The 20482-nt window shown below is 35.4% G+C and overlaps 1 protein-coding gene across 1 annotated transcript in view; it reads left to right on the top strand.

Moving 5' to 3' along the window:
• SLC25A21 (solute carrier family 25 member 21) overlaps positions 1-20482 on the top strand; it is a 989784-nt gene that overhangs the window by 88959 nt on the left and 880343 nt on the right. The window lies entirely within an intron of this gene.

The raw sequence follows: 20482 nt of genomic DNA on the forward strand, positions 1-20482 counted from the left end.
TGAAGGAATTTGTATAACCCCAAACAAAATTCTGTGTGGTTCTGAACTTTTTAAAGGTTAGACAGAGAAAGAGAGGGAGACAGAGACAGAGAGAGACAGAGACAGAGACAGGAGAATGCTAGTTAGTATTCTGGTCAGGAGTGAGTCTTGCTGTAGGGCAGTCTGGTGGTTTACACTACATGGGTATTTTGTTGGTCACTAATTTTCTCAGAAGGAAATGATCCCATGGCTTATGCTATCCATGTTTGTGCATATTTGCCCCATAATTGTCATTTATTAAGGAGTCTTGGGGTTTGATGGATGACTGTCAGAGAATAGCCTTCTAACTTTGCAAGTAATTGCTTTTGCTTGTGTTTTGTTACATTAACTCATTAGAACTCTGCTCTACTTCAACTACATTGTTTACTTTCTTATAATTAAGAATTTTGAACAATAGATTTTCAAAGGCTTGGCAAAAGCCCATGCTCAACTTTGAGACTTTGTCTAACAAAAAAAATATGTAAAAGAATGAACTATAAGTTTTAAATGAAGGCATTTTTAGTCTTATTAGTTACATGTTAACTGATTCCATTTGAAATAATAAGGGATTATGAATTATCTCCAATTTATACTGTTAATGTAATAATTTATAAACACAAAATATTAATTCCTTAATTATCAAGTAAGAATATTTTTGAAGCAGGTTGCAATATCTGAATTTGGATACTCTATACACAATAGCAATGAATCAGCACTAAACTGTTCTTATATTAGAAAAATATTGATGAATGAAAATATGAGGGAATGCCTAATAAAGATATATTTTTAAAAGAAGAAGATTTAATAATCATGTGACTATTTTTATAGATAGCGATCAATATACACATGTTCAAGACTAGGATGACTCATTTAATTTAAATACTTGTGTTTGATTGTATCTTTTCATATAAAACTGTAACGATTAGATGGCAGCTGGATAGCTCAGTGGATTGAGAGCCAGGCCTAGAGATGGGAGGTCGAAGGCTAAAATTTGACCTCAGACACTTCCCAGCTGTGTGACCCTGGGTAAGTCACTTGACCCCCATTGCCTAGCCCTTACCACTCTTCTGCCTTGGAGCCAATACACAGTATTGATTCTAAGATGGAAGGTAAGGGTTTATATATTTAAAAAACAAACAAAAAATGCAAACCTGTAACTATTATATAAAGCTTATATATATATATATATATATATATATATATATATATTTTAAACCCTTACCTTCCATCTTGGAGTCAATACTGTGTATTGGCTCCAAGGCAGAAGAGTGGTAAGGGCTAGGCAATGGGGGTCAAGTGACTTGCCCAGGGTCACACAGCTGGGAAGTGTCTGAGGCCAGATTTGAACCTAGGACCTCCCATCTCTAGGCCTGGCTCTCAATCTGCTCAGCTACCCAGCTGCCCCCAGCTTATATTTTTTTAAAAGTATATATTAATTTTAACAGTAGTCTTGATACTATTCTGCTTTTCTGTGTTTGTGTATTCAAAAATTTGCATTTAAATTTTCAAGGAATTTTCTTTTCTTTTGCATTACCATTATTTCTTCTTTTATCTTCCCTCTCCTCGTGAGTACAAGCAATAGTTTCAGCTGTAGCCCTCTGTTCTAAAATGCTTTCAGGACTCAGTGGTCCATTTCAATCTTTATCTTGTCTGCTGTTTATCAATTAAAAATTTTTTTTTGTAAAGGAAGTATAATAAATAAAAACAATCCAAATATTGGTCACAAAAATCTCCTCTATTAAGAAGTGGCTGGTCATTATATTTATCATAGTTCTTAATTCTTTTAAAAATATATATTTATTTTAAATGTTTTTATGAACTTAGAAATGATCAAAAAGCACAAATATTTCCACATAAAAAGGTGAAAAAAAGAGAATTGTATATGAAACTAAAAATGTATTATTTACATTGTATTTTTAAAAATCTCTAATATTGGTAGATGTTAATTAGAAAGGTAATTTTGCCTTTCTGCTTTTGTTTCTATCCTGGAAATGGCAGGGCTGAATCTCACTTATGCCTCCTCTGTTTTCAAGAAGCTCTCTTTCCTTTCTTTCTTCTGAAGGTAGAGGTTTAATTACTGCATCCCATTAGAATAGTTCATTCACTTTTATCCAGAGGGCAAAATTATAGCCTTCAGGTACACATGACTACTTTCTTTACTGTCTTATAGAGTTATATCAATGTTATTAGAGTAATCACAGTAGCTCAGAGCCCCCAGTTTAGAAAATTTCTAACATTTAGTGACAAATTCAGCTTTCTGTTATAATTTAAAGTTTTGTTTATCTCTGGCTAATTCTTACTCTCTTTGTGTTTGAAGGCATCAGCATGCAGGAAATTTGTAGGTAAAAGAAGCCAGCAAAGTAGATTATAGTATCTTTTACTGGATAGATTTAGGGAGGAGGGAATTAGGGAAAGAGTAGAACTTTTTTTGGGAACATTCCTTAGACCTCAAAGAAGTGAGTACAAGCAATAGTTTCAGCTGTAGCCCTCTATTCTAAAATGCTTTCAGGACTCAGTGGTCCATTTCAATCTTTATCTTGTCTGCTGTTTATCAATTAAAAATTTTTTTGATTGTTAGTTATGCCACTAACTCTTTCCAAATTAACTCATTAAGCCCTAAGTGAGACTGCTCCTCACTTTTGTTTGTATCTCAGCTTCTGCAATCATCATATTGCTTCTCAGTTTGTATTTCACAGATAGTGTATATTTCTCTAAAAGCTACATTATTCACCTTTTCTATTTTGAAAACATTTCCAAGTACTTGTGATAATTACTGCTTTGGTTCTCACTTCTCCACTTCTAGAGCCATGATTTGAAGGACCTAATCAATTCAACTTTGCACTTGGCATCAAGCATCTTTATCTTCATCTTTTTATTTTTTTTTTTGCCTCAGTGCTTCCACTGCTGCTCCAGACTAGATTACTAGATGTCATGCCTAGAAGAAACTAAGCCATTTAGATCCATACAATCTAAAAACTTATATCTTTATTTTCACTTTAGTCATTTTCTGCCCTTCTCTCCCTTCTTTTTTTTCTTCTGAAAACAATAATCAAAATGGCACCACAGTTGCTTTTGTAAAGTGTGTGTAAGTGGATTGATTTATCTTCTACTCTGAATCTTTGTGACTTCTCAGACTTTAATTCCTTTCCCTGCCTACAAACCCTTTATCCCAGATATGTTGTCTTCTTCATTATAATGTGAGCTACATGAGGGAAGGTGCTAGCTCACTTTGTACTTCAATCTTCATATCTTGGCTTGGTGCTTGGTATATAGTAACTGCTTGATATATTATCATCATTCATTCATTTAAAATACATTTGCATTGATATCTTTTGTATTTTTATCACCTAAATTATTTGTATCATATCTTGACTTCACATAAAGCCATCTTTTAGGACAAATAATATTTTTAATGATAAAAATAAAAAGAGGAAGAATAGGTAAAGAAATAAAGCAAAATCAATCAAATTGAAAAAAATTCTACCATTATATACTATTTTCCACATCTGAGAAAACCTGGTACTGCTTGTTCCCTCTCTTCTGACCTTTAAAATTATTTCACTTTACTTTCTTGATATTTTCTTCCTTCAGATGAATTCATTTTTATTTTTTCTAATCTATAAGGCAATCTTTTGATGGTTTTATCAGTGTGGCACAAAACCAGCAAATAAAATTTAGGTGGCACCATCATTTTTATTATGTTAACATGCCTCAAATCTGAGCAATGAATCTTTCTAGTTATTTAATTAATCTTTTATTTATAGAAATAGTATCTTGTAGTTTTATTCATAGGATTGATATGTGTTTTGGTATTTGGGCTCCAATATTTCATATATTCTATAATTGTTTTGAATGTTTCGCTCTTCTTGCTGAATAATTTAGGTATTATACACAATACCTACTGATTTTTGTTAGTTTATCTTATGTCTAGCTACTTTACTAATTCTATTCATTGTTTCAACTAATTTTAGTTGAATCTCTAGGGTTTTCTAAGTAAACCATTATATCATCCAAGAAATGATAATTTTGTTTCTTTTTTGCTTAAATTTATTTTAAATAAATTTCCCTAAATCTATTTTTGTCTTCTTACCATAATTATCATCTCTTGCATTATATCAAACAATAGTAGTGATAGTTGACATTTTTGTTTTAAGTTCCTTAAATGACTATAAAGCACTCTAAGTAACTCTTGGTTTTAGAGGGATACTATTTGGCATACTAAGTAACAGTTCATTTATTACTATACTTCTTAATTTTTTATCATAAAAATATAATTATATTTTGTCAAGTTTTTATTAAATCTATTATGTGATTTTCTATTTAAAAATAATAGGTCTGTTATGTTTGTAATTTGAACCAATACTTCATTCTAACAGGCAAAGTAGTCTTTTTAAAATGGTGGTGCAGCATCTGTACTAATATTTATTAAACTTTTATTCAAATTGAATTTGGCAAACTAAAGATAATAGGCATAGAATGGTTAAATGATAATTAGAAGTTTTAGTTTCTCACAGAAGAAAAACTTTTGCTTGATTATATGGTTTGAATGGGATATGATTGGGGATGTAGACTCTAAATGATCACTCTATTGCAAATATTAATAATATGGAAATAGATTTTGATCAATGACATATGTAAAACCCAATGGAATTGTTTGTTGGCTATGGGATGGAGGAAGAGAGGGAAAGAATCATGTAACCATGGGAAAATAATCTTAATAGATTAATTAATTAATTAAATATTTAAAAAAGTAGCCATTGGGTAGACTAATAAACATTTGAGGAAGGAAGGTAGGGAGAAACCTTTGTAAGAATATAAGACAAAAATATATAACATGAAAGTTTATGAAAGGAAAAATATTTAGGTAAATTGAGCAGGAAAAATCAACTAGAAAAAAGTTGAATAAGTTTTGATATCAGCATGATTAATGTTTTTACCAAATTACAAATACAGTTTCTATCTCATTCTATTTTTGGCTGCCTTGTTAAGAAATATAGAAATAAGACATTTTCTAAATTGTTCAATTAGAATATATTTAAATGTAACCAACATATCTTCATTATAAAATAAGAAGACAAGACTTTTATCTCTATTTTTTACTTGTAGCTCTAAGTATATGATGTTATAATTGGTCACAAAAAGAAGTTTTAGTTTCTGTAAGTGCATGATTGTTATTATTTTTGGTTTCAATTTATAATTCCTTCAATGTAAAGAACTTCAGTTGTGGATGCTTTCTTCATTCATGAAGATTTATGACTACATTACAGTTTACAATACTAATTATAGAGTTATCTTTCACCTTATGAGGTTGTGTCTTAGCCACAATAAAAAATCCAGTATTTATCAGTAATTCGGCTCAAACATTAATCTTTCTAACTACAAAATCATTATAACATTATATTAATAACATTCTACCTTTCATTATTAAAATTATTAGCAATATAGTCTATATCTTTCAGAAAGACAGACTCAAGTATCTCTGTATGAATCTATAAAATCTCTTTTATTTTCTATATATTTTATTAAATGTATTGTCTAAGGCCTCTAAGTTAATGTGTCTATGCTGGTACTTGAAATCATAACCTCTGATTTTATTTTAGCACATTCTCTGGAACCACTCTGCCAACTTCCATTCATATTGTCAGACTAAGTCCCCAGAGTAGATGCTATTTCTCCCCTTAGGCTACTGCTCAGAAGCCCCTGTTGGTACTTTTCTCTTCATTAACTATAAATGGATATTAATTAACTATTCAGGTTTAATTAGGTTTTAGAAACAAGTATTTCTAATGTTGTATAGGAAAGATATTGGTATAAAACATATTCTCCCCCCATCCCAATTCTGTGACACACTCTCCCACCAATATGTAATCATTCCTGAGAAAGGTAGGTTAACATTTAGAGAGCATATGTGTTATGGGGGGAAGAGGATAAGGAAGCTCCTTGATGTCTTCTTTTGTTTTTCATGTATTCCTTCTATTATACTGGAGGCATGATGCAGCTCTCTATTGGGCTTCTTTTAGGGTCTTATAACTGCATTTCCTTGGGGTGTTTAGTTTTTTCTGGACTTCTTATGCAGACCCTACTACCAGGAATTGTTCTCCTGGGTTTGTTATTAAGATATTGATGAGAATTCTGAGTCTAACAATCTCCAGAAATTCATAAGGTTCTCCAATGTTCAAGTGGGGAACAAAGACAGAGACTCTTCTTTCTCCTAAAAACTCTGAAGGGCTTTGCTGTATTTCTTTCTCTTCTAGATTGACAGAATGTTGAATTCTGTATTTAAAGTAGTGTGCTATTTTACATAAAACCCATGGGATATGACCATGTTTCTTCAGCCAATCTTAACATACTTCTTGTCAGAACTAGTTGATTGTCTTTGAGTGATAGATTGAATGAAATGTACAGACCTTAGTCACACCAAGGTCATACTTCTGACTACTGCAGTTAAACTTTGGTAACTCCCTTCCTTATAATGTGTTTAATCCTCTCTCTACTTTGTGTTTTCCCCCAAAACATAATATACTCTTCGATTTCCTATCCAATCAGTTACCAAGTTCTGTCAGACTACCTTAGTAGTGTATCTTTCACTCACACCTCTCTAGTCCTGCTGCTAATAAGTACTGGTTCTCAATATCACCTGGCTATAGTAATCTTCGAGAACTTCTTTCCTCTGTTACTTCCCTCAAAACTGTCTTTTACAATGCAACCCAACTTATCTTCCCGATGAATAGTTCTAGTTATGTCACTTACATCCTTGAAATCCTCGAATGACTCCTTAATGTCTAGTGAAGAAATTTAAAACTCATTTGCTGGAACTCAGGATCATCTTCAAAATTGTGCTTCACCATTTTTTCATCTTTATCTCATAATAATCACTCAATTAGCCATTCAATTAACAAACATTTATTATATATCAAGCATTAGATCAAGGAGTGCAGAAAGGGGACTAATTTGTAATAATGCTAGTAAGAGAGAGTAAGGTCAGGTTATGAAGAGCCTTAAATTCCAAATGGATGAGTTTATTTTTGATACAAGAAGCAAAAGGCATCCAGCCAGTCAGTCAAGAAGTACTTAATATGTGTCAGGTACTGAGCACATAAAGAAAAAGCAAAATCACAATTGTTGAATTTAAGGAGTTCACACTCTAATGAAAAAGAAAACATGAAAATAACTATGTACATACAAGGAATATATAGTGTTAATGGAAGGTAATTTCAGAAAGAATAAATGAAGAAAGACTGGAAGTGGCCCTTTATATAAGGTTGGATTTGAGTGGAGCTGAATCTTGAAGGAAGACAGATAATGTAGAAGGAAAAATTGAATAGGAAGAGCATTCCAGGTACAGAGCACAGCTTGAGCAAAAACATTGTTGCCGGATGGTGCAGTGGATTGAGTATTAGATTTTGAGTCAGAAAGAGAAGTTCAAGTCCTACTTCATATATTTACAACTGTGTGTTGGTGGACAAGTCATTTAATCTCGCTAAGACTCAGTTTATTTATCTCTAAGATAGGGATAATAGAAGAACTTACCTAGTGTTGTTATGTGGATTGAATTAAATAATAAATGTAGATCTAGTGAGATTTGATGAGCATATGGACCAATGTGGTGGCTTGTGAGAATAAAGAGAAGGAGATGGAAGGGAGTTCGGCTAGGGTCTTTGTCATTTAGACTAGGTTAGCATTTCCTTAAAAGGAACTGAAATTGTCTTTGAGAACTAATTGTTTCAAGAGATTGTCTTGTACCATTCAATTGACATAGCTTCCTGGTATCATAAGTACAGAAGCCAGTGCATGAAGAATTAGGAGCCCCTTCCTGGCCCAACTATGGAAAATTCAGTGACAAGAAAGCTGTGCTAACTAAATCAATAGTGCATCCTCGTTAAATATATTTTCCATGATATTGTAAAGTAAATTTTGTTTTGCTAGCTGTTAAATGGTCTATATTTCATTCCAGTCTTGCCCTCAAATCACTCAACCCAGGCCTAGTCTAAAACATTTTTCAGTAGTTGGCAGGTTTGGATAAGAATGTTCTTGTGTTCCGAGTAGTAAAGGGCAATAGGGAAATTGAAGCCTGAGGTAATCATATGATCTCACATAGGAACTTAATATTCTTTGACTACAGTGGTTGTGCCCTTTGGGTCAGAGAAGGGATCCCTATAGACCTAAAAGGATTAGCCTGGTAAGTGCTAACTTGGGTTTAAAAGGATAAAAATAGTGTAGAGGTGGATATTCTTGTTACTATCAACTTTCTTAAATAAGCTGGATCACTTGCATAAGGAAAATAAAGGTAAATCCTGCTTGTGAATTTAGGAAATGGAGATAGAGCTCTTGATTTTTATGGGCCAGGAAGGAAATAAGGAAGGGAAGGAAAAGATGCTGCTGAGTAGGAAGATCCTACTGCCTGAAGGCCAGGTATGTTAAATCTCATCATACCTCAAAGTTCTCTAATACTATTGTGGTGATTAGGAGATACCTAGACTCTCTGCAAACGTCTTCAGATGCTACTGGATTTTGTTCCTCCAAATGTAGGGAGTACATTGCCTGTATCTGAGTTTCATTTAACTTCTAAAAAATAAAGAAGTATTTTACATCAAAGGTATAACCACAAATATATAAATTTACTCCCATCACATAGTGCTTCATAAGCTTCATAGTTGATCTCAGTTCAATTAGAGCTCAGTGCCAAGTTTCAATCCAAGCCTTCTCTACCTTGAGTTTGAGTTCTAGGCATCTGGCTTTTCAGGGCTTCCTTGCTAGACTGGCTGGTTGGCTGCAATATCCTGTCTGAAATTCTACCTCCAAGGTCATCAAGGATCAAACTCTCAGGTCATCTGAAACTGAGAAGTACAAATGAAACAGAACAGAAACAAAAACATTCCAACTCACAGGGAATAGAAAGAGAGAATAAGGTAAGGATTCCCCCTTCCTAATTCAGTTCCTAGTACCCTCAGTGTGAGTGATTTTCCACCTTTGGATTCAGCAAGAAAAAATATACAGGAAATAGAAAGACTGCCACAGTCTGGAAGTACTCTTTAATGTAACATAGCCTGTTGTTGCTGTGCAACCAGATTAAGGTGTTTACTCCTATGTATCTGGTAGGGGAATGCAGAGAAGCAGGGTATGCCCATGTTTGGCCATTTGGGCATGCTGAACACCCCAAGGCCCCAAGGTGCCATTACATTGGAAAATGAGTAGAGTCCACTAATGAAATGCATAGTGCATAGATGAAAATGAGAATGGAGTGTAAGAACGGCTTGGGGATATCTGTGTCTGGGCTTTCAGAATGATGAAACTTGGGATGTTGGAGCTTCTTCTCTAAAGAGCAACCTAATTAGCAATAGTAGCAACTGGGAGTTTCTATCTTTAGCAGATTTTGGCTTGTGGACATCAGAGAAGACTTACTTTTGCAAAGCCAGTTAAATTAACCAGATAATCTGGATAGGCATCAAACTTTCCCCCTTTAAAAGTGGTGAAGATATACTTATGATCATGTGGAAGCCATGTTTTTGGAGATTTCTTATAAAAACTATGCTGAGTGGAGCTTTTGTCAAACCCTTAGGAATGACCAAAGAATAAAAAGAACAAATAACTATTTGGCTTTTGGAAGTGCAATCTCTCACAAATGGCCATTTGATAGACTGCTTTCAAAAAACAGTTGGTATCTGTTACTAGGTTGGTCAGTAATGTGAAATGCTGAAGAGATATCAGGAGGGACAAGAAATGAGAAAAGACCATTATTTTTTACAAAGTCATAGCTTTCTTTCATTGTGAAGTTCTGGGAGTCATCAGGCCACGACGCCTTGACAGTCACACATGGTAGCTAAGGAGGCTACAGAGTAGCCCTTGGCAAGATGTGATTGCTCACTCTATCCCCTTTGCATGACCTCTCTCATCAATACCCCTTACCTATGAAATTGATATGATTACTATTCCCTCTAGTCTCAGAAGGAGTAATGCAAGAGCAAAATACCTGTTCTCTAATTCTCTAAAAACATCACCAAAAGAACAGACCCTCAAACCCAATCCCAAAAGACTATCATGGGTTAACTTTTACTTAGGTACATATTCCCAGCAAAACCGCAGTTACCAGCCAAGCCCAAAACTTTCCCACTTACAGAAACCTATTCTCATGAAGCCAGCACACAAATCAATCATAGAGCCCATACAATAAGTACAAGTACAGCAAGCTTCAATATGCCCCAGTGACTCGATCACACAAATCAGTAACTCAGGAACTCCCTAGTGAACCCTGAGAAATGACCAGTCTAATATTAAATTTGAGTTGTGTTCCCAGTACCCCTCAACCTCAATGGTATGATTGTTGAATTGTCTTTTAAGAACTGTTGATTAATTATTCCATTTTATTAAAAGTAATAAGTAATTTCCTTGATTGTAAACTCAAAACTTCTCACAGGGTAAGGAGAAAATTAAGCCACCTGTGATGAAATAATGTATCTTGTATGCTGTCTGTAATCACAATATAAGAATATAGAATGTTAATCAATTGATTTGTTAAAAGTTAATGTATCGGGGACTTCCGGTTAAGATGGCGGCTTAGAGAAAGCTGAAGTTCAGATCTCCGGAAAACCCTTCCCGACCGATCTCAAACTAGAAGCTCCTAAGGCGCCGAAATTCAAAACGATCAACAGCACAGACCCTGGGAACCCTCCTCCTGGACCTGGACCCGTTTCAAAAGGTACGGCTCCCCTTAAAAGCCAGAACCCGAGATCCCTCGGACCTCAGGGGTAGGAGCGCAGAGTCCAAGGCTCCCGGAAGCGGCAGCCGCGCCGGGCTCAGAGAGCAGGGTCTGAGGAACAACAACCCTCAGGGTCTTCTACCCAAGTCCCAGTCCGGGTGAAAGTTACTGCCTGGGGCCTCCGCTGCAAAGAGCCAGTCGGTCAAAGAGCCGGTCGGTCCGGGTGAAAGTTACTGCCTGGGGCCTCCGCTGCAGAGAGCTGGTCAAAACAACAGCAACCCTCAGGGCGGGCAAGACAGCCTCACGGGCTGGATCCTGCTATCCAAGTCTCAGTGAAAGTCTGTGCTCTCGGAGCTTGGGGAAGCGGCAGCCCATCCCCCCGCAGGCCGACGAAACAGCCTCACGGCCAGCGATTCTGAAGGCAACTTCCGGAAATCGAGCCAGGGGGAGAGTGTGGCCTCGTGGTCCGACCCTTCCATTCCAGTTCCAGTGAGGCATATTCAGTTTAACCCAGGGAACGCTCATAGAACCAACATCTGCCCAGGACTAAAGCCTCGGATCACCAGACAAAGACAAGAAAAGCCAATCCTCCACGTTCAGAGATGACAAACTCCACAGAAGCACAGAAGCCCCCCCAAAATACCAAGAAAAATAAGAAGAAAGGGGCGACTCTGGACACATTCTATGGAGCCAAAATACAAAATACAGAGCAGATAGAAGAAGATATACAAGAAAATTCTCCAAAATCTTCCAAAGGAAATAGAAACTCTCCACAAACCCATGAAGAATTTGAATCAGAAAGGACCAAAAAGATGGAAGCCCTCTGGGAGGAAAAGTGGGAAATGATGCAAAAGAAATTCACGCATCTACAAAACCAGTTTGACCAAACTGTAAAAGAAAACCAGGCTTTAAAGCAAGAACTAATAAAGCAAAGCCAAAACACCAAGAAATTAGAAGAGAACATAAAATATCTCACCGACAAGGTGATAGATCTGGAAAACAGGGGGAGAAGAGAAAATTTAAGAATAATTGGACTCCCAGAAAAGCCAGAAATAAACACCAAACTGGACATGGTGATACAAGATATAATCAAAGAAAATTGCCCAGAGATTCTAGAACAAGGGGGCAATACATCCACTGACAGAGCTCACAGAACACCTTCTACACTAAACCCCCAAAAGACAACTCCCAGGAATGTAATTGCCAAATTCCAAAGCTATCAAACAAAAGAAAAAATCCTACAGGAAGCCAGAAAAAGACAATTTAGATATAAAGGAATGCCAATCAGGGTCACACAAGACCTTGCAAGTTCTACGCTGAATGATCGTAAGGCATGGAACATGATCTTCAGAAAGGCAAGAGAGCTGGGTCTCCAACCAAGAATCAGCTACCCAGCAAAACTGACTATATACTTCCAAGGGAAAGTATGGGCATTCAACAAAATAGAAGACTTCCAACTTTTTGCAAAGAAAAGACCAGAGCTCTGTGGAAAGTTTGATACCGAAAATCAAAGAGCAAGGAATACCTGAAAAGGTAAATATTAAGGAAAGGGGAAAAATGTTATCTTCTTTTACTCAAACTCTCTTCTATAAGGACTACATTTATATCAACCTATGTATACTAATATGTGGGGAAAACGTAATGTATAAATAGGGGGTAAAGAAAGACCAAATAGAATAATGGTTCTCACACAAAGATTCACAGGGGAAGGGGAGGGGAAGAAAACTCCTATAAGAAGGAGAGGAAGAGAGGGGGGGGGTTACTTAAACCTCAATCTCAGGGAAATCAACTCTGAGAGGGAAAAACATCCAGATCCATTGGGATCTTGAATTCTATCTTACCCAACAAGGGTAAGGAGAAGGGAAAACCAAGGGGGGGAGGGGGAGAGGGAGAACAAAAAGGGAGGGAAAGAGAGGGGGGAGGGGGAGGGAACAAAAAGGGAGGGACTAAAAAGGGAAACATCAAGGGAGGGGACAAGGGGGACTGATTCAAAGTAAATCACTGGACTAAAAGGTAGAGCCGAAGAAGAAAAGGTTAGAATTAGGGAAGGCAATCAAAATGCCAGGGAGTCCACAAATGACAATCATAACTTTGAACGTGAATGGGATGAACTCACCCATAAAACGTAGACGAATAGCAGAATGGATTAGAATCCAAAACCCTACCATATGTTGTCTTCAAGAAACACACATGAGGCGGGTTGACACCCACAAGGTCAGAATTAAAGGATGGAGTAAGACCTTCTGGGCCTCAACTGATAGAAAGAAGGCAGGAGTGGTAATCATGATATCTGATAAAGCCAATGCAAAAATAGACCTGATCAAAAGGGATAGGGAAGGTAATTATATTTTGTTAAAAGGGACTCTAGACAATGAGGAAATATCATTAATCAACATGTATGCACCAAATAATATAGCACCCAAATTTCTAATGGAGAAACTAGGAGAATTGAAGGAAGAAATAGACAATAAAACCATACTAGTGGGAGACTTAAACCAACCATTATCAAATTTAGATAAATCAAATCAAAAAATAAATAAGAAAGAGGTAAAAGAAGTGAATGAAATCTTAGAAAAATTAGAATTAATAGACATATGGAGAAAAATAAATAGGGATAAAAAGGAATACACCTTCTTCTCAGCACCACATGGCACATTCACAAAAATTGACCATACATTAGGTCACAGAAACATAGCACACAAATGCAAAAAAGCAGAAATAATGAATGCAGCCTTCTCAGATCACAAGGCAATAAAAATAATGATTAGTAATGGTACATGGAAAACCAAATCTAAAACCAATTGGAAATTAAACAATATGATACTCCAAAACCGTTTAGCTAAAGAAGAAATCATAGAAACAATTAATAATTTCATCAAGGAAAATGACAATGGCGAAACATCCTTTCAAACCTTTTGGGATGCAGCCAAAGCGGTAATCAGAGGCAAATTCATATCCCTGAAAGCTCATATTAACAAACAAGGGAGAGCAGAGATCAATCAATTGGAAATGCAATTGAAAAAACTCGAAAGCGATCAAATTAAAAACCCCCAGCAGAAAACCAAATTAGAAATCCTAAAAATTAAGGGAGAAATTAATAAAATCGAAAGTGATAGAACTATTGATTTAATAAATAAGACAAGAAGCTGGTACTTTGAAAAAACAAACAAAATAGACAAAGTACTGGTCAATCTAATTAAAAAAAGGAAGGAAGAAAAGCAAATTCACAGCATTAAAGATGAAAAGGGGGACAGCACCTCCAATGAGGAGGAAATTAAGGCAATCATTAGAAATTACTTTGCCCAATTATATGGCAATAAATACACCAATTTAGGAGAAATGGATGAATATATACAAAAATACAAACTGCCTAGACTAACAGAAGAGGAAATAGAATTCTTAAATAATCCCATATCAGAAATTGAAATCCATCAAGCCATCAAAGAACTTCCTAAGAAAAAATCCCCAGGGCCTGATGGATTCACCTGTGAATTCTATCAAACATTCAGAGAACAGTTAACCCCAATACTATACAAACTATTTGACATAATAAGCAAAGAGGGAGTTCTACCAAACTCCTTTTACGACACAAACATGGTACTGATTCCAAAACCAGGCAGGTCAAAAACAGAGAAAGAAAACTATAGACCAATCTCCCTAATGAATATAGATGCAAAAATTTTAAATAGGATACTAGCAAAAAGACTCCAGCAAGTGATCAGAAGGATCATTCACCATGATCAAGTAGGATTCATACCAGGGATGCAGGGCTGGTTCAACATTAGGAAAACCATCCACATAATTGACCACATCAACAAGCAAACTAGCAAGAACCACATGATTATTTCAATAGATGCAGAAAAAGCCTTTGATAAAATACAACACCCATTCCTATTAAAAACACTAGAAAGCATAGGAATAGAAGGGTCATTCCTAAAAATAATAAACAGTATATATCTAAAACCAACAGCTAATATCATCTGCAATGGGGATAAACTAGATGCATTCCCAATAAGATCAGGAGTGAAACAAGGATGCCCATTATCACCTCTACTATTTGACATTGTACTAGAAACACTAGCAGTAGCAATTAGAGAAGATAAAGAAATTGAAGGCATCAGAATAGGCAAGGAGGAGACCAAGTTATCACTCTTTGCGGATGACATGATGGTCTACTTAAAGAATCCTAGAGATTCAACCAAAAAGCTAATTGAAATAATCAACAACTTTAGCAAAGTTGCAGGATACAAAATAAACCCACATAAATCATCAGCTTTTCTATATATCTCCAACACAGCTCAGCAGCAAGAACTAGAAAGAGAAATCCCATTCAAAATCACCTTAGACAAAATAAAATACCTAGGAATCTATCTCCCAAGACAAACACAGGAACTATATGAACACAACTACAAAACACTCGCCACACAACTAAAACTAGACTTGAACAATTGGAAAAACATTAACTGCTCATGGATAGGACGAGCCAATATAATAAAAATGACCATCCTACCCAAACTTATTTATCTATTTAGTGCCATACCCATTGAACTACCAAAATACTTCTTCACTGATTTAGAAAAAACCATAACAAAGTTCATTTGGAAGAACAAAAGATCAAGGATATCCAGGGAAATAATGAAAAAAAACACATATGATGGGGGCCTTGCAGTCCCAGACCTCAAACTATATTACAAAGCAGCAGTCATCAAAACAATTTGGTACTGGCTAAGAAACAGAAAGGAAGATCAGTGGAATAGACTGGGGGAAAACGACCTCAGCAAGACAGTATACGATAAACCCAAAGATCCCAGCTTTTGGGACAAAAATCCACTATTCGATAAAAACTGCTGGGAAAATTGGAAGACAGTGTGGGAGAGAATAGGAAGAGATCAACACCTCACACCCTACACCAAGATAAATTCAAAATGGGTGAGTGACTTAAACATAAAGAAGGAAACCATAAGTAAATTGGGTAAACACAGAATAGTATACATGTCAGACCTTTGGGAGGGGAAAGGCTTTAAAACCAAGCAAGATATAGAAAGAATCACAAAATGTAAAATAAATAATTTTGACTACATCAAACTAAAAAGCTTTTGTACAAACAAAACCAATATAACTAAAATCAGAAGGGAAACAACAAATTGGGAAAAAATCTTCATAGAAACCTCTGACAAAGGTTTAATTACTCATATTTATAATGAGCTAAATCAATTGTACAAAAAATCAAGCCATTCTCCAATTGATAAATGGGCAAGGGACATGGATAGGCAGTTCTCAGATAAAGAAATCAAAACTATTAATAAGCACATGAAGAAGTGCTCCACATCTCTTATAATCAGAGAGATGCAAATCAAAACAACTCTGAGGTATCACCTCACACCTAGCAGATTGGCTAACATAACAGCAAAGGAAAGTAATGAATGCTGGAGGGGATGTGGCAAAGTAGGGACATTAATTCATTGCTGGTGGAGTTGTGAACTGATCCAACCATTCTGGAGGGCAATTTGGAACTATGCCCAAAGGGCGACAAAAGAATATCTACCCTTTGACCCAGCCATAGCACTGCTGGGTCTGTACCCCAAAGAGATAATGGACACAAAGACTTGTACAAAAATATTCATAGCTGCGCTCTTTGTGGTGGCCCAAAACTGGAAAACGAGGGGATGCCCATCAATTGGGGAATGGCTGAACAAACTGTGGTATATGTTGGTGATGGAATACTATTGTGCTCAAAGGAATAATAAAGTGGAGAAGTTCCATGGAGACTGGAACAACCTCCAGGAAGTGATGCAGAGCGAGAGGAGCAGAACCAGGAGAACATTGTACACAGAGACTAATACACTGTGGTATAATCGAACGTAATGGACTTCTACATTAGGGGCGGTGTAATGTCCCTGAACAACTTTCAGGGATCCAGGAGAAAAAAAACACCATTCATAAGCAAAGGATAAACTATGGGAGTGGAAACACCGAGAAAAAGCAACTGCCTGAATACAGAGGTTGAGGGGACATGACAGAGGATAGACTTTAAATGAACACTCTAATGCAAATACTATCAACAAAGCAATGGGTTCAAATCAAGAAAACATCTAATGCCCAGTGGACTTACGCTTCGGCTATGGGGGGTGGGGGGGAGGAAAAGAAAATGATCTATGTCTTTAACGAATAATGCTTGGAAATGATCAAATAAAATATATTTAAAAAAAAAAAAAGAACTCCCCACATGAATACTAAAAAAAAAAAAAAAGTTAATGTATCACTTTTCCAATTATCTCTCCTTGAACATGTGTGTTAGGTAATGTATCTGTGTGCCAAGAAAATGGGTCTAAAAATAAACCCCAGGCCTGGGAATGGTAGATGCAAATCAGTTCAATGGCCGTAATGATTAAGCTGTCTTCCGTTTGTTATTTTCTTGACTGATCATTTGCCACCTGTCGGGAACCCCTGGAGTTGTGAGTGAGGCTGGACCTTGCCCGTGGCAGTGAAGGTAACAGGTAGTAAGTAAGTAGTCAAAAGAATCATTTGCTAATATCCTGAGTTTAAGTTTTCAGTTTTAGAATAGAATGTAGTAAAAAGGGAATAATGATTAGCCACCCTTCTACCTGACTTCAACTAATTATAAATGAAATTTTAAAAATCATGTCATATATTAAATCACATCTTTCTATTTATAGCACTTTATGAGACTTAAGATGATATGTTAATATAAATTATTATTATACTTTAAGAAAAATTTATTGTAATTTCTAACTGATCTTCAATAGACAGTGCTTTCTGTTTAATTCTAAATTTTTCTGTAGAAACTTCTTGGTCAAATAACTGAAGATATATAAATAAATATTTAAAAAAATTAAGGTTGTATTTCAAAGGAATCTTTGGTATATTCTTCAAAAGAATACTTTATGAAGAATATTTTTCATAAGCTGACAAGTCACATACATAAATATTATAGAAGGAATATTCTACTAGGGAAGAGATTTTGATTTTTATTCTGTTTCTGCCACTTAATAGCTATTTGTACTTGGGTAAATTACTTAATTTTTCTAACCCTGAGGTTTTTCTTCTGTAAAATTGAGATATAATATCTACTTCCCTTCATCACAAGGTCTTGTGGGACCAAATGAGATAATGCAAGTGAAAATATTTTATAAGCCATAGAGTTCTACAAAAATATGGCATGCTCTTAAATCCTCTACTAAAGTGTCATCAGGTATCATTTCTCCATTTCCCCTGGAAATATAATAGTTAATAACTGGTAACAACTGTTTCCAACCTCTCTAGCCTTTTAAATGTCATAATTAACACATTATACTATAGCTAATTAAATGGGGAGTGAGGTCTAAAAGTCCAATCTCTCTCCTACCTATATCGTCATTATAGTTGAGGGAGCAACTTAGCATTGTCAAATGGGAATATATTTTTGCTTCAATGCTTGATAGACTAAACTATGTGAACTGAATTGAGGAGGAGGTTTTTATGGTCATTCATGTCATTCTTTATGGCAGAACTTCCCAAGTAAATTATATTGTCATACTTGGGGATAGTACTGATGGATGAGGGGGAGCACGAGACTAGAAACATGTGATTTGGTTAAAAAGGGAAGTATTAGTCAGATCTTCAGGAATTTAATTAAACCTCTCTTCATGTCTCATTCTTCCTTCTGGCTGGTGACAAGAGTGGTTGATTCTGGATTGTTTGTACTTTTTCTTTTCTATCAATGTTTAAGGAGATTTATTCACCAATTAACATATGCCAGTACCTACTATGAATGGTACCTACTGTATAACCAGTATGTTAAGCATTAGGCATACAAAGAAAGGCAAAAAAAAAGGTTTTTGCTCTCAAAGGAGCTCTCAGTTTAGTGGAGGAGACAATATTCAACAATCATGTACAAAAAGATAAATAAAAAAACAAGATACAAAATAAAAATAAATTAGAGATAATTAAAGAGAGGAGGAATTAATACAAAAGGGGAATAAAGAAAAGCATAAAAGGAAGAATTTTGGCTTGGACTTCAAGTCAGTGAAGCCATGAGATGTAAATGGGGAAGAAAAGAAATCTAGGCATATGAGATAACCAGAATTCAGAGTCAGAAAATAGGGTGTCTTTTGTGAGGAACAAGAAGGAGATTAGTGTCACTAATGTGATACTTGTGATACTTAACAAAGTATGTGTTGGTGTTGGAGTAAATAAGAAGACTGAAAAATATCCCCAAAGCCAGGCTGCTTTGAAAGCTAAAAAGAGTTAGATATTTGATCTTGAAAGAGATAGGAAGCTAATAGAGTTGATTGAATGGTGAGGGTAGAGTGGTGGCATTTGACATGGTCAGACTTTTGACTTAAGATCAGTTCAGTGGCTAAGTTTAGGATGAATTGGAGTGGGAAGAAAGTAGTGTCAGGGAGAATGATCAACTGGATTTTGCAGTGGTCAAAGTGTAAGGTAATGAGAACCTTCATCATCATAGTGGCAGTGTGAGAGGAAAGAAGAGAGTATGAAAAACAATACGAAGAATTGATAGGATTAGGCAGTATTTGGTTGTTATACTGAGAATAGTAGGATTAGAAGATGAAGTTCAGGTTGTGGCTTGGATGGCTAGGAGAATGATGAAATTTTCAGTAGTAATTGGAATTTTAGGAAGAGACTCGGAGATGAAAGAGTGAAACAAATTTTAGTTCTTTTGGTTCTCATTGGATACTAGTTTTTTTTTTCCTTCTAGAATTAAGATAAAGAAATAGGAGGCAGTGTTAGGTCACCATATTGTGAAAGCTTTTAATTCCATGTAGATTGGAGATAATAAACATTCAGTATGGCAAAATATATTTTAAAAGGTTGTTAATAGATTTTTAATGGATCAATGCTATATTCAATCAATTTTGCCCAAAAGTTTGGTCTGTGAAAAATAGACTGGTTTTAGTGCAGTTTATAGAATTTAGTTTTCCATGATATTTTATAGTCTGTAATTGATTTTCTAGGATTCTTTAAGTATACCATCATATCATCTGCAAAGGGTGATAGTTTAGTTTCCTCATTGCCTACTTGAATCCCTTCAGTTTCTTTTTCTTCTCTAATTGCTACTGCTAGTGTTTCTAGTACAATATTAAATAATAGAGGTGATAATGGGCATCCTTCTTTTACTCCTGATCTTATTAGGAAGACATCTAGCTTGTCCCCATTGCAGATGATTCTTGCTGATGGTTTTAAATATATACTATTTATTATTTTGAAGAAGGGCCCTTCTATTCCTATATTTTCTATACTTTTTCTGCATCTATTGAGATAGTCATGTGATCTCTGTTGGTTTGATTATTGATATGATCAATTATGTGAATGGTTTTCCTAATATTAAACCAGCCTTGCATTCTTGATCGAAATCCCACCTGGTCATAGTGAATAATCCTTATGATAATTTGCTATAGTCTCTTTGCTAGTATTTTATTTAAGTTTTTTTGTATCTATGATCATTAAGGAGATTGGTCTGTGATTTTCTTTCTGTTTTTGGTCTGCCTGGCTTTAGAATCAATACCATATTTTTGTCATAAAAAGAATTTGGTAGAACTCCCTTTTTGCTTCTTATGTCAAATAGTTTGTATAGTATTGGGATTAGCTGTTCCTTGAATGTTTGATAGAATTCATTTGTGAATCCATTAGGCCCTGGGTTTTTTTTTCTTAGGGAGTACTTTGATGGATTGTTCAATTTCTTTTTCTGTGATGGGATTATTTAAGTATTCTATTTCTTCTTTTGTTAATCTAGGCAATTTATATTTT

Source organism: Monodelphis domestica, chromosome 1 (assembly GCF_027887165.1).
Source record: "Monodelphis domestica isolate mMonDom1 chromosome 1, mMonDom1.pri, whole genome shotgun sequence".
Taxonomy (NCBI): Eukaryota; Metazoa; Chordata; class Mammalia; order Didelphimorphia; family Didelphidae; genus Monodelphis; species Monodelphis domestica.